Raw genomic sequence first — 14704 nt, forward strand, 5'->3', positions numbered from 1 at the left:
AGAGAGAAATGTGATTAAAACAGCTCCAGCAACGCTTGCCACTGATCTGTAAAGCAAAAACACTTGGTCCAGCAAGTAGCTAATTTACCCACAGCTAATTGGGAGTGCAGCAAATCAGAACTCTTGTACAGACTCTGGATCCAGACATGATGTCCCTCTGTGGGGCGGAGTAAGGCTCAGCGATCCATGGCATAGTCGAGCTGCACCGGTTCACCATTATGATCTCACCCCATCGCAGGCTGTTAGAGGGTGGATGCCCAGGGGAGGGGCAGTTTTGCAGGACCCCGATGTAGGAGGGGTACGTAGGAACCGGCGCACACGCACTGCCTGTCATGGCGGTTAGTGGGTGTGTCGGCGAGAGGCAGAGGGGCTCCGGCTAAAGGGCTGGGGTGGCCGGCAAGCTGGAAATCACATTAACAGTGAGAAAGAAGCTTTCTGGCAGGCATGAACACAACATCACATCCCCTCCATCCTGGCTACACCGTCAACCGTGTCACTTCCTGTTGGACAAATTAAACAGTGAGATTCTGAGATGTGAGGATGTTGACAGCTTGTTGTTAAGTAAAAAGCTAGCCATAAATTATTAAACTCCCCCAAAATAATATTTGCACAATGTACCCACCCATGCAGACAAAATGATGGTGGCTCCATCCGAGAGTCATTGTTTTCTCTAACTATTCAGGACTGTTTACACCAGGAAGAGAAATATTGATATTGATCATGGCTGGCAAGACTCATTTGCAAGCACAAACAAACCGCACAGGAAATTTCCTTCTTTTATGGGCTTTGAGCGACAGAACCTTCCTCCATCAAGACACTGTCGGTTACACATGCTTTACAGGACAGAGGTAGCCCATGTCCAATTTTATGACAGTTGAGACTCACTTTTATACATGATCAAACGCATATCCTGTGGCCTCAGTAAGAGCTGTCAAGTCTGAATTTCGGTGACACTTTACCATGCTGGCTGAGATCAGAGTGCACATTCTAGTCCCACTATTGCTGGCTAATCTCCTGCACAAACGTGTACCAGCAGAATCAGTTTTAGCATCTATAACCATAGCAATACAGCAGCAACATCAGCACCAAACTTTTCAGTTTAATCCTTAACATCTGATTAAATGTCATTAAATGCCATGTCTTCATTTCTGCTCTGGTTTTGTTCATTTCATTATTAATTATGGTTATCCATGTGACTGGATCAGATCTAAGCAAAAAAACTGAACATTTATTTCTATAATGTGAATGTACCCTAATATCCAGTGATGTTGCAATGGCAGTAGTTTGAAAACCATCTTTTCAAAAAAGAGGAAGAAGTGTGTTAGAAGAAGCATCTGAGGTGTTGTGTGATTGGGGGTTAGAATTAGTTAGCTAGCGGGTGAAATTAGAAATGACTGATAATTGTAGAAAATGTTAAAAGGATTTTAACCTGTAATCCTCATAGGGAGGTTCTAATGAAACACACTGATCTGTTCACTTAAGCAAACTGCTCAAGCAAACACACTTTCCATCCGTCTCTGTGCATTCAGTGGAAAACCCCAATCCATCAAATATCTGATTAAAACATTTACATAAATCTGAGACAAACGGCGATTCAACAAACGACACCCACATGGAAGATGTGTGTGCATGTGCCGTTCGACATGAAAGCGAGAGAGCGATAGACAGAACAGAAAGGAGTGTGTGAGGGACAGAGAGAGAACTGCAATTCATCCCAGTGTCCTTCACAAAATATCGAATTCTTTCAGCGTCAACATCTAAAGCAAGAGTTACGTCTGCGCTCAGCAGAAGACTGACAGATCACGCCGTTTCCCTGTCATCTGGAACTCCGGCTAACACAGAAGTTGAGACCAGCCTCTGAAAAGCCTTACTACTATCTATAAAAACAAACCACAGGATTCTATTCAATTCAGGATTCAGGATTCAGAGTGGAGCTCAATGAATGCTACACCCTGATTCAGTCAATGCATCGAGACTACTGAAGCACAATGCAAATTCAGTTTAACATAGAAAAACACTTTCTGCCTATAAATGGATGACATACCATCACCATGGGTATACACTGAATTTCTCACTTGCTTAGCTGGTGTATGTTATATTGGTGAGGCCTGCAGCTTAGTGCCAGGGTCATTAGGCCTATAGCCTGATCGACAGCCTCAGTGGGGTAAAACTGAAAAAACGGCCTTGGCACACACACAGCCAACGTGCTGCCTCTTGTACCACTTACAGAATGATCCCCTGTTTGAACTCTGCTCCATCACACTCTGACAACTTGCAAATCAACACTCGTATTAGAGAATCTCACACCGACGGCAGGGCAGTGCGTTTCTTGCTGGCTTGGCACAGGCCGTGGATCCTGCGATGGGCCCTGCACGTTCCACAGTAGAAGCAGCAATCTTTTTGGTAAGGGCTGGGGCCAGAGAGACAGAGAGAATGAGACAGACTAAGTGAAGGGCAGGAGAAACATCCTTCCTTTGACATTTCAGCACTGTGAGTCAATCCATATCTCCACTTGTATTATTGGCAAAATAAATTATTGTTCACGGTGCTCGTCTGTTCAAGAATGGCAGCATTTTGAGAGCAGGCAGGAAGGACTTGAAATCTCCTCCCATGTCAACCGTAATGCACTACATGGAGGTCTTACCAAGACTGAAAAAGTGATTAATAAATTATTTTTAAATTAAATAAGTGCATGATTAACAAACCCAACTAATGAATTATGCAGTATTTCCCCAGACCGGAGGTGAAGGTACATCCTTGTTCCAGTCAGTCCACATGCAAATGTTGTCACTAATCATACAGGAATGAAATGGCTCCAGACTCTCAGATAAATATATGGATAAATATAACATCAAGATCAAGATGACACACGCTGCCTCACAGATAACAGTAACCCACTCATGAGAGGAGTGTCTGCTGTAAACGCGTTCAGCTGCGTTTTAAACAACCACACTCATTGATCTAATTAGCTTATTAGAATTCTTATATTCAGTAACTAATGGAGCCACTGTTACTGTCAATATCCTCAACCGAGAGAGGGGGGGGGGGGGTGTAGCTGCTGAACAGCCAGGAGTAGCAGTCAGGAAGTTCTTCACCCAAATCGACGGCTGCAAACCGTGCACGTAAGCCCACGGCCCTCTGCACCGCGCTTCACGGCCGAGATAAGGATTCTCGGTTTTGTTTTCTCCATTTATAATGCTATGTATGCACGTTTACGAAAAATGTTTGTCTCATCTGTCTGCAGAACCCTGTTCCCACAGCACTGGAACATTAAGGGCCCGTCCATCAAAGCTCTTCGCCGTCTCATTCGAGGATCCTGGAGTGCTGGAGCAGGCTGCAGGATGCAGACGTTCATAAGCAGGGCAGCAACTGCATTCTGTAGTGAAGAGCAGGTTATCAAAATTGCAAGGTGTTTTATATGAAAAGGGGGTCCAAAGCCTAATTCATCTAAACCACAAACGCGTTCTGTTCAAGAGGATATTATTCTAGATATAACGTTGATGGTTTAAATATGCAAAGCACCTGTTCAGTAAGAAACATTCTGTTTTATTCTATGTGGATAAGATCACATTTAAAAGCCTCTTAAGCAGATATCTAGATAATCCCAAAAGGTTCTCGATTTTTTTCTCAAGGAAGTTTCACTTTTTGTGTGTGTTAAATACAATATTGAACAGAGTGCAAAACATGGTAATTATCGCTATGAACTGCTGTGCACCTAAAGTGTAGCATGCTATGATTCATGACTCTACTGTCCTGTCCCATGCCTTTTTAATGTCTTGTGTCTCATTCCCACACCAGGCTGATTTAATGAGACATTCCAGGTTGTGATGTGTGTACAGACTTGCATATCAATTAACGCATATGCTCGCTTGGAATTCAGGTCTGTACTTGAGAGCACTGGACATTTGCAACTAAATTTAATAGAGCTTGATCCTCCTTACGATCCTAAGAACAGCACGTATGAGTCTGGAGGTCTGGCTCAAGAAGCTGAAGATTTCAGTACTTTTCAGCTGAAATGGCCTTTTATTAATGAATTGCGACAAACTGAAATCAAATTGAAAGTCTACAAAGTAAACCCACCAAACCACAAAATGTGAGGCATCTGAAAATGTTTTGCGAAAAAGACAGACTGTGGAAAAGGCTTCCGAAAAAAAACAGCACAAAAGAGCACGATGAAGCTTGTGCTGTTCTGATGACACTCTTTCATGGCCCAGGGTCAGAGATGGGGGGGGAACAGAGGAATACAGTCAGAGACAGAACACCCCCCAGCCCAGAACCATGACTGGATGATATATTGTGACTGCAGCAGTGGAACTCTTAATTACCCCCTGTAACCTTTTCTAAGGTGTCACCAAGACATTCCAGCAATGCTCCCTTGTTAGGATAAATAAAATGACAAAGTAATTTAAATTTGGAAAGGAGGGGGTGAGGGGAAGATGTGCTAGTGGGCGGAGCTTAAAAGAGGCGGAGCCGTCCTATTCCGAGCGCAGCCGCTGTGCGTTACTCCGCCTCAACATGGGGCGGGTGAGGAGCTTTGATGCCGTGGTGACAGCATATGCCACCCCAGGCTGTAGCAGGACAGCTCACTCTCTCTTCCTCCTTCTCTCCGTCCCTCGCTCTCTCACTCTCTCACCCTGTCTTTCACACGCTGGTCTCTCACCCTCATCGTCCCGTCGGCACACACGCGGGGGGAGGGCGCACGCTCCTGACAAGAGCACTCAGCCCAGATATGGTGGCCACACCGTCACAGCAGCGGGGGGGGGCTCAGACATAATCAACCATGTCAAGAATCACTGGAAGGTGCTTAAGACGGAGCCCCAGGATAAACCAATTAGAGACTGCTCAAAGCAACCTGCTGCGAGGGGGGAGGGGCTAGAGTGGGGGAATGGTGAGAGCGAGACGGGGAGAGAGAGCGAGACGGGGGAGACTGTGACAGAGGAGAGAGCTCGGAGTCCCAGCCCTCGTAATGCGGGTGGCCCGCTTATAGCTCAGCTATTTTTCCCCCAGTGAGATTTCGGCCATGACCATGGGGACACGCCGATAATTGCGCGGCCTCTGAGCGATGAGCACCAGCGCTCGGTCACACTTGTGTGTTCCAGCTATGCAGACGACCCACGGTACCAAGTCAGAGATCTCAGCAATTTAACACAGATGCCACAGCAGACGCTGAAGGGGAAAGGGAAGCAGCGTCCAGCAGGATTCTTAAGGGAGCAGACGCTCTTACTCTTTCAATGGGCCTGACGTGGGCTAATCTAAAAGCAATCATGTGCAGTTTAGATAAATAGTGCACTGATCACAGTGACCACATCACCCAACTCACTTACTAGTGCTGGATGCCAGGGTACTTGAGTGTTCTCCAGTGTGTGTGTGTGTGTGTGTGTGTGTGTGTGTGTGTGTGTGTGTGTGTGTGTGTGTGTGTGTGTGTGTGTGTGTGTGTGTTGTTTGAGCGTGGTTGACAAGCAGCTGGTCTCAGCACTCTCCCTAGTACCATTATGGCGTCCTGGAGCGTAATCATTACTTGCTGTGCTGAAGAGGAGGGTGCCGGCTCACCCTCACTCAGTCCCGCCATGCGTCCCTCTTCCCCGGGTCCGTAATGCGGCATGCATACAGTCATCCACCCGCTGCCGATTCCACATGAACGCCCCCAGGGCTCCACGCCCCTCACAAATAACCGCCAATGGGCCACATTTCAGCCAGGCCTGGCAGCTATGGCCAGACGCCAGGTAAAAGATCACCCCTCGACTGTATTAACTTGTTTGTTCAATTTCCGAGGCTCGCATAACTTCTTTCTGCAGCTGCCTCTGAGCCCACGGTTGGGCGGCCATTTTCCCACTCGCCACCCGGGGGGGTTGGGGGGGGGGGGGGGTGCAGCTAAGTCTAATTTATTTTTCCCCGTTCACGCACAGCACATCATTGCTCACGGCCGACGCTAAATCCAGGCGTCACGCGGTGGCTGATGGGCTGAGGCCGCGTGTGCCGGGGTTATTTACCCAACGTCGGCACGCCCGACACATTTACACTTCCTAGGGGCGTTGTTCTGAGGCCTGCCCACGCCCGCTCGAAGACTATAACGCATCAAGGTGAACGTCAGCCCTGCTATGCCGCTTATTTATCACGCAAGACATCGTGCGTGAGACCGTAACGTTGCGGGAAGCCTCAGCAACTGATTTAGCTTCGCCTCAGGACGGAGGATTTATTACCACTCGACAAATTCCGCACCGGGCTACACGGCGGGGTAATTATTTTCGGCGAACACTCGGGTTGTTTGAAGGATAAATACAGCTTAGCTTTGTGGTTTCAGCAGATAGTTCGACACCGTCTCTTGCCTTTACTGCTCTGATGTATTGGTGAAAGCCGGCTAAGCGTTCCTGTGACCCGCACTTGCAGATGCTCCACATTTTCCCGCCGAAAATACATGAATTTATGCTCATCCTCGTGCCACACAAAGCACTTCACTCACTAGACTCTCTTCAGTTTAGAGTCAAGAGCATCTTTTCAATCATTAAGTGCAGCAGGGATAATTTGGCAAGAACTCATCAAGACGTTCAATCTAGCAAATAATTGCGTTAATTGATTCAGCTGAAAGCACACCGGTATTTAATAAACACATAAATAAACACACAGATTCTCACGGGAAGTGATTAATGTGGCGGGGTGTTATGGTAAAGTGAGGACAAGGTGCTCAGTAGTGGGTCGCCACCCTCGGGAGCGTCCTGCTCAGCCGCACGCATAACGTGAAGGAATCCGGGGCGGTGCACTCCACCCGGCTGACGGCTCCACCCAGAGGTCATCAGGCGTTCTGAGCTTCTCCCGCGTGCAGGGCCTGAACTCCTTTCACACTGTACTTCCCCTTCGCTGGGCCTCCGCCAACTCCTTCATCGCACTAAATCACCTGTTCCGGGTTGATATGGGGCTTCATTTCCATACCACTGCCGGGACAGAGGGGAACACGGGGCAGGATTATCATACTCCAGTGCTTGCGTGCATCTAATCAATGTGACAGATTAAAAGAGGTCGTTCGGTTCGCTCCCTTAAAAAAGTCACCCAAAACAAGAAGTTGTCCCTGCCGGCCATGAAGAGAAAACACCACCATTTCATATAATGAACCTAATAAGCATTTTATTCTGAAAGAGGCCGTGATGTTGCCTCCAGACCTTTTTCCAAAGGGAAAGGAGGGGGGTCTTCATCTCTTCACAAAGCCAAATTAAGTCTGCATCATCCTTACAATTAGCAGAGTTAAAAACAGAGCAGAAGAATGAGTAAAAGGACCACTTATGGATCTGTGAAATTATGTTCAAACCGCCACTCTCAGCGGATAAGAACCGATTCCATCTCTTTATTATAACATTATAATTAAATGCCGATCCAGAATCGTGTGGCGAGTGGTCGAGTCATAAGCACCCGTTCTGAAGTAGGAGAGAAACCACCCACGTGGGGGAGGAGCTGAGAACCCTTTAGGAGGAAGTGGGGCAAAGAGCCGTGTCCATGCAGGAAATGTCACGTCCTGTTAATCTTATCTGAATGGATGCTCACTGAGGTGGAATTAATGCCACACTGACCCACCTAGACACAGTCGTCCTCTCATTCCCACAGACAAACACATTCACTAATTCCAGGAATGGCAATCACAATAAATCCACACACACAGGCATACAGAAACACGGATGCATGTAATATGTGGCACAGAAAACAGAAAACAGAGAGTCCCACAAAACACTTTCCATTCTGTGACAAATTGGACAGTGAGTATCCTCATTTCAACAGATTCTCACAAACACACACTCAGAAATCCATGTGTGGGGAATAAACACACAGCCGCAGCCGCTGGATCAGAAAGAAAGCTGCAGTCTTCTGGCTCCCAGACCCCCACTCACCCTGCTACAACCCCTCCCGCCCAGCCACAACCCCACCCGTGTCTCCTTCACCCACAGCAGTGGAGCAGAATCACACACATTATACATGAGGAGAGAAAGAGAGAGAGAGAGAGGAGGGGAGAGGGGGAGGGTGTGAGGGATGGAGGAAGACAAAGAGACAGACATAGATAGACAGAGAGAGATGGAGAGGGAGAGAGGGAGAGAGAGAGAGAGAGAGAGAGAGGATGCCATATTAGTTCATCTCCAGGACCACAGTATTTCAGAACCCATTCAGAGGACACACACACACACACACACACACACACACACACACACACACAAAACCTTCAGCTCCTCCAGGACAAAGGAAAGCAAGGAGGGGTGTATGTAAGGGCAATCACATGTCTTCACGGCAGCCGGAGTGTGTCACACACACGGTTCATCCTCTGGTCATTACAAGACCTGCCTGAGTGAGGACCACCACTGTGCCCTTTACATTCTAATGTAGGCAGTGTACCACAGGACTAGATGTCTAACAGCAACAAATAATGACTGCTGAAGTCAGTATCTTCTCTCTCTCTCTTTCACACACACACACACACACACACACAAAAACACACCCACTGTTCTTACTGCTGGAAAACAGACCTGATGTCCACTGAGTGGCCCCAGGACATATAGTGTGTTGAGGGGATAGTGCTCTCATTTTCCACCACACTCACATATCACAGCTAAAGCTGGAACCCCTATATAAACACAAGCTGATCTTCAGGCAGACACGTCCCTTGGCAACAGAGGGACTCAGAAAGAAGGGCAGAGGAAGAAGAGCAAGAACGGGAGGGATGAGAGAGCAGAGAGAGGGATGAGAGACAGATGAGAGAGAATGACAGAGAGAGAGAAAGAGGGATGAGAGATATTGGAGAGCTAGTGAGAGACGTTCAGAGTGTCCCTGGGTGTCTGCAGGTGGTTGGCACTGAGAGTCTCTCCCTGACGACGGGAGTGGACACAGCCCATGTCCTCTGGCACTTACACTGAGGCTGAAAATTCCCCTAATGCCTTACACAACACCCTCTCCCCTAGCCCACCTCTCTCTCTCTCTCTCTCTCTCTCTCTCTCTCTCTCTCACACACACACACACACACACACACACACACACACACACACACACACACACACACACTCACACTCACACACACTGAGTGCCCAGCCAGCCGGCCACCCAGCATGAACGTGCCAAGCTCAGCTCCGCTTGTGCCTACCCTGCCTGACTGGTAGGTAGGGGTGGCATATCAATATCCAGCATCTCATGGCACTCAACACACACACACACACACACACACACACACACACACACACACACACACATACTATATTCATCTTCCATTCTTTCGTTCCTGCAGATTAATTTGGTCCAGAATCCTGCCATGCAGACATGAGCCATCTCCTTTAAAAGGATGTGTGGGGGGTGCATGCTTGCCAATTCAGGGCCAGCCCACGGAAAACACTGCTTAGAAGGAAGCAAAGACTGCTTCTGTGTGTGTGTGTGTGTGTGTGTGTGTGTGTGTGTGTGTGTGTGTGTGTGTGTGTGTGTGTGTGTGTGTGTGTGTTAAAGCTGTGTGCCAAGTGTGTGTGTTAAACCTGTGTGTATGTATGTCAAAGCTTTACACATGGATGTGTGTTAAAGCTGTGTGTGTGTGTGTGTGTGTGTGTGTGTGTGTGTGTGTGTGTGTGTGTGTGTGTATTAAAGCTATGCATGGCCAATCAGCCCTCACTAAGAGCCCTTGAAGATCTACAAGATAAGCTACAGTATGATGCTGCATGAAGGAATAGAAGTTCAGGCAAAGATCAGACAATAAAGAAGTCCTCACAAACCTTGAGCTGCTTAGGATCACGTTCAAAGCTGTTTACTACAAAGCAGAAGAAAGTAAGAAGGAAAAACTATTTTTCTGTTGTTTTTTGTTCATTTTTGCCTACTGCTAACTTCTAATTACAAGAACTCAGTACTCATAAAAGAATGATCTGTAAGTCTCAGCGGCTGACAGCATTTGCCCTTTGATGTTAACCCTCTCCAGTCTTTATTCTGACTGCATTTGGGCATTTAAATGGCTTTAGAGAACACCATCCAATGCACTCTCATCTCTCAGTGTTACCCATAAAGACTATAAACCAATGACATCTTCCACTACGAGCTGTTATTAATCTTGAGTATGTCATCACAGGATCATGGCTTGATGACTGTAATCTACATATTCTACATAGAGCTCAACTTAATAGCCCACAGTTTTCACTGCAGTAGGAGTTAAGATAACCCAACCACGGACCAAAGACCAACACGATCCCTTATTATTAATAAACTGCTTAGCAATGATCTGTGCTCAGCCTATATATCCACCAAAATACCCCTGTACATGTCCAAACAGCCAGACCCAACCACTGGCTTCACACAGTGTGGGCATGTATAAAGTCAGTGTGTGTATTGGTATGCCAGGTTTAGTATACTGTTGACCTGTTCCTGGAAACAAATCACTGCTTTCCAATGAGCATTTGCCAAAGATGCAAGATTTTAAGTTCACAGACTGCTGTGTCAACTCTTACTGTTCACCCCGATTAGTCATGTGACTTCTGGTTCAACGTGAAATGCTTTACAGACTGGTATTTTCATTAGCGTTGAAGCATATGGGGTGCGGTATCCGCACGGCCACATCATTAGCGCTGAAGCAGACGGTAACGGTATTCGCATGATCACATCATCAGCGCTGAAGCAAGCAGACGGTAACTATCTGCATGAACACATCATTAGCATTGAAGCAGATGGTAACGGGTGTCTGCATGATCATATCTTCAGTGGCATCAGGGCCTGGTCATCCAGAAGCAGCCTGAGAACCGTCCTTAAACCGTTTGGAGCAGAGCCGGCGCACGCACATGCGATTCCCCAGCACCGGCCAGAGCGATGCGAGACCGTATGTGACAGCCTCCCTCCCCCTTAGGTCCTAAAGAAGACCGTGCACGTGATAAATGCCAGAGAGGTCGTGCGCGGCCACAGACAACGCAGGAGGAAACACGGATTCCCAGATGAGAGAGAGATATGCTAACAAAACCACAGATGCCTTTTGACAATCGTCAGTTCATTCTTATTCTTGGCAAACACGAGCTGTGTGTCTGCTCCATTACGGTGGAGGATGATGAGGCTACAGTGGGCAACAGGGAGTCCTTTAGAGCCGAGTGATTCAGCGGACACCCCCCCCCCCCCCCCCCCCCCCATGGCCTAGCCGCTCCCAGAGCCCTGAGCCTCCCTACGGGGCGCTGACTACAGAAGAACTCTTTATCCCTCGGCTATTGGTTAATTCACAGAGGTCTGCCCTGCTCTCCTAAAGCGCAAGCTTTGAAACCTCACAGGTGAGTTTGACGCTGGGCGAAGAAGACACCCCTGCAAACAGAGCCACTCTTTCTAGTTGGCGGGGCTTTGAAAGCTCTGACGAAAAGATACTTTGATCGCTTCCTGGGAGATTCTGAGCAGAGTCTCGGTGTCTCGAGAATGGAGCTCCCACTCTGCATCAGAGACAGGACGAGACAGGACGGTGGACAAACAGGCAGGAAACTGAAGAGAGTCCTGAGGGAAGACGTTTCACCAGCACTGATCTCTCCCTCCGAACCTCCTCCGATCCTCCCTCTCCACGTCTCTCGGCTCTGAACGGGCGTGCTGTAAGAGAGAGGCAAGCCGTGTCTAGGCGCGAGTTACCCAGCTGTGAAGACGTGATCGACGTGGCGACAGGTTCCTGGCGTCCGAGGTGGCGCGCGGGGGCGGGGGGTTGGATCGCGTCCTCCCCGGGCGAGGCACGGCTGACGCGGGGAGCAGAAGAGGAGTGAGAGGACGTGGGAAGACCCGAGCGACACTTCTGGTCCTGGACCGGGAGACCTAGGGAAGGCGAGGGTCACAGGGTCAATGGCAGGTGTGGAACGAGCATCTGTCAATCACTTTCCCCTTTAAAATTTGACTGGCCCAGGGCAGGCAGGGCACCACACCGCGGGTCCATCATGCGAAACGCTAATCGCACCGAGACTCACGACACCATGAGAGGCCTGGTGCCAGCCTTATCAGGGGACAGCACGTTCCTTCATCCACACACTCCGCTGATGCAGTCGAGCAGACACACACACACACACGCACACGCACACACACACACACACACGCACACACACACACACACACACACACACACACACGCACACACACACACACACACACACCGCTGAAGGCGTGAGCAAGGGGGAGACGGCTAGTGAATGCCAATGAGAGCTGGCGGGCGATGCCAGGCCAAGTTTCCTTTAATTCCATGAGTCCACGCCTGATGTTGATACACACCTAAACTGCTCTTTAACCTCTCGTGAACCCTTAACCCCTGGTCTTTACGCTGATGGGAACAAATCCCAGTTCAGGTCAGCACAGGTCACCGCACAGAGCACGGACCTGGGAGGCGGCCATGACGGCTGGTGCTCCACACCGCTAAATCATGTGGGTAAAATGGGTGAAAGTGCATGGACGGGCAGGAGAAAAAACGACCGCCAAAGTTCAAAACAGAGTCATAAAAGTTTAATGTGCAGCTGGCAGGTATGGCTAGCAGACAGGCGATGAACCGAGCTATTCTGAGGGCTGTGTTTGGCATTCAAAATCCACATTTTAGTTTTAGTTGAGGAGAAAGCCACCCTCACCCTCCTCTCCTCCCGACTCCTTTTACGTCCAAGTTCTGATGTCCCTGGTCTATTATGTGGCATCGCATAGGCAAGACAACAGTGTCACTCAGCTAAGTATTACAGTGAGCAGATAGTAATGGTGTCTGAGCCTCACTCTCTCTCTGAATGGGCACAAGGACCACAGAGCTGTTCTTCATGCCTGCCTGCCTTTTACCGACAAGCAACAAGCGGCCATTAATTTAAACAAGAACTCAAAAGCAGTTTCTGTGAACAGCCTTAATGAGGAATCAGAATGAATACCGCAGCTGTCCCTGAAGACAGCATGACAAATTTGTTTATATTCTCCATTATGCTTCTGTCTTTAGAACAGGATATTAGAATGAGACCCTGACCATTAAACTTGCATTTAACTCCGAAACCCAAGGAAATGGCGCTGAAGGTGGCAATTAACCTTGCCAGACACTTCCAGACATGTCCACCAATGCGTCCGATCCAAGCACTTGTCCAACTCTCCAACAAATCTCCAGGCTCGGCCGGCAGAAACAGAAGCGACAGCTTTTTAACATCCTTCCACTTTCTCAGCGAGAGAGCGGGCACTCAAGCAGGGGTCCTCTGTGAGCCAGAGAAGAGAGAGAAAGAGAGAGAGAGAGAGAGAGAGAGAGAGAGAGACTGAGACATGGCTGAGGAGAGACAGAGAGAGAAAGTATGCCCAGGCTGTCAGGATGGACATCAGAGGAAGTGAGTTCCGTCACGAATCACAGCGACACAGCAGGGCTCGTCAGTGTAGGCTGGACGATGCATTGACACATTTGCGCCATAACCAGCCCTTGGCCTTTATACCATGCCTCTTCTACTGGACCCCTCGTAAAGATGCATTCTGTTGCTTCAAACTGCCGGGGGGGGGGGGGGGGGGGGGGGGTAGTCACTAAATCAGATTTGCGTCAGCACCTTTTCAGTAGCGTGAAACGGATTTTGACGCAGGCTGACGCACGGGCCGCCCCGGCTGAGGCGGTCCATGCAGTGCCGCGCTATTAGCTCACAATTAAGCCCAGAATAAACAAACGCTTACAGGAGCAGCCAATGAGCAGGCAGGCAGCTGCGGGAGCCCGGAGACAGAGCTGAAGCCATGAAGGACGCCATCCATGCATGCAGCAGGATGAGGAAGAGGGACGAAGGAGGAAGGATCCCGGCAGGTCAGAGTTTCTACATGAGAAGTGTGGGGAGAGCCTGCCGCCACTGTCACTTACCCCTACCCACGTCAGCGTCCCCACGGTAACCGCCATGACCCACCGGTTGGTACCTAGCCATGGCGAACCCTCTGGAGCACTCATTTCCGCCCCTTTCTTCCTGCTGTGAGCTCTGAATAGAGGGTATTGTGTGGTCCACTTGTAGACCAGCTACCAATGTTCCTGATTACTCTTACTGAGGCTGAGAGTCTGTTTACCAGCTAACCCCAACACACACAAACACACACACACACACCCTCCGAACAACAGCTTTGTTTGGATAAAATGCTGGCATACTGGATTCAATTCATCAGGTGCTTGATGATCAGTTGATTAATTGAATGTGGAGTTCTGTAGCTCAGCTGTAACAGACGTGCATCACAGCAGAAAGGAGTAAGGCCTTGGCAGTACAGTCTACCACTCCTTAACGCTTCCTTTCCTTATAATAATAAAAATCTACATCCGTCATGTAGAATAACTTTCAGGACAAGCCATGACACTACTTAGATTTCGATTTAAAGTTCAGGTCAGGTTGACATTTATAATATCTGCACTCATTCAGGAGCATGCTAACACCTCAGCCCTCTGGCAGGCGGGAGAGACTCTGTCTCTTGAATGTGTATGCTGTTCCCATGAAACTGCCATTTTTTCTCTTTAGAAAGAAAATTCTTTTCCTCTAGCTTCAATGACGAAACGAATACATTCATGACATCCACCACAAGACCTCCATCCACCACGATACCTCCTTATGTGAATAGCCATCCAGCAAGCCTAATAAACAAAAACAGCTCACGTTATTGTTGGGTAACTTATGACACAAACAGCAAACCTCACCACAACACTTCGCATATTTTGCCCAACGCATAAGTGCCACTGACATACAAGACTGCTCAGAAATAACCACCTCCAGCACCAGAATCCTTTTACGTCCTC

The 14704-nt window shown here is 48.6% G+C and overlaps 1 protein-coding gene across 1 annotated transcript in view; it reads right to left on the reverse strand.

Annotated features, from left to right (window-relative positions):
* The window catches only part of drp2 (dystrophin related protein 2), a 100616-nt gene that overhangs the window by 58759 nt on the left and 27153 nt on the right, over positions 1-14704 (reverse strand). Inside the window, 1 exon segment of the mRNA XM_076995125.1 lies at positions 11593-11769. The gene's annotated coding sequence lies outside the window, so the exon portion shown is untranslated.

The sequence above is a fragment of the Brachyhypopomus gauderio genome, unplaced genomic scaffold (assembly GCF_052324685.1).
Source record: "Brachyhypopomus gauderio isolate BG-103 unplaced genomic scaffold, BGAUD_0.2 sc182, whole genome shotgun sequence".
Taxonomy (NCBI): domain Eukaryota; kingdom Metazoa; phylum Chordata; class Actinopteri; order Gymnotiformes; family Hypopomidae; genus Brachyhypopomus; species Brachyhypopomus gauderio.